The 779-nt window shown below is 43.3% G+C and overlaps 1 pseudogene; it reads left to right on the forward strand.

Annotated features, from left to right (window-relative positions):
- Positions 1-287, forward strand: part of LOC103586303 — a 2170-nt pseudogene extending 1883 nt beyond the window's left edge.
- The last annotated feature ends 492 nt before the right edge of the window (positions 288-779 follow it).

The raw sequence follows: 779 nt of genomic DNA on the forward strand, positions 1-779 counted from the left end.
GCATTGAGTGCATGGGCCTGGCTATGGGTGGCAGCGGTAGTGCCAGCTTTGACTGCGCCATCGAGATGGAGCGTAGCAACTTTGGAGGAAGATTCACAGGTTCCTTTGGTGGAGCTAGAGGCCATGCTCCTGGGGTTTCCAGGAAGGCCTGCCCGATGTTTGTGAGAGGTCTCCCATTTGATTTTACATGGGAGATGCTAAAGGACAAATTCAACGAATGTGGCCCCATGCTGTATGCTGACATCAGGATGGAGAACGGGTATGTCCAAGGGGTGTGGTGTGGTTAAGTTTGAGTCACCAGGGGTGGCTGAGCGAGCCTGCCGGATGATGAATGGCATGAAGCTGAGTGGCTGAGAGACTGATGTTCAGGTCGGTAGAAATGCTTAAGCAGTTGCCTTTTTTAAACATCAATACCAGACCTCTGAATTTGTATTTTTTCTTGTTAACCATTTTAATTTGTTGGATGGATGTATAAAGATGTTTTAAAAATTCAGTTGCTTTTTGGGGTAATTTGAATTACTTTTTTAATGACTGGGGTTCCATTTGACTATTTGCATTGAGATTACAGTGTATGCAATTTTTTTGTAGTTGCAGCACCTTGTTGACATTGAATATGACTTTGATAATAAATACCAATATCTGGGGAAAAAAAAAAGCTAAAGAGACCCTCTGCTATCTATTTCTGTGTCTTCATTCCCTTGTCCCTTGGGGGGGGGCAATCATTTTGGATGGCTACCCACATTTTCTGCAAATAATTTTATAAACCAAAGGGACTCTAT

Source organism: Galeopterus variegatus, unplaced genomic scaffold (assembly GCF_000696425.1).
Source record: "Galeopterus variegatus unplaced genomic scaffold, G_variegatus-3.0.2 Scaffold328, whole genome shotgun sequence".
In the NCBI taxonomy this organism is placed as follows: domain Eukaryota; kingdom Metazoa; phylum Chordata; class Mammalia; order Dermoptera; family Cynocephalidae; genus Galeopterus; species Galeopterus variegatus.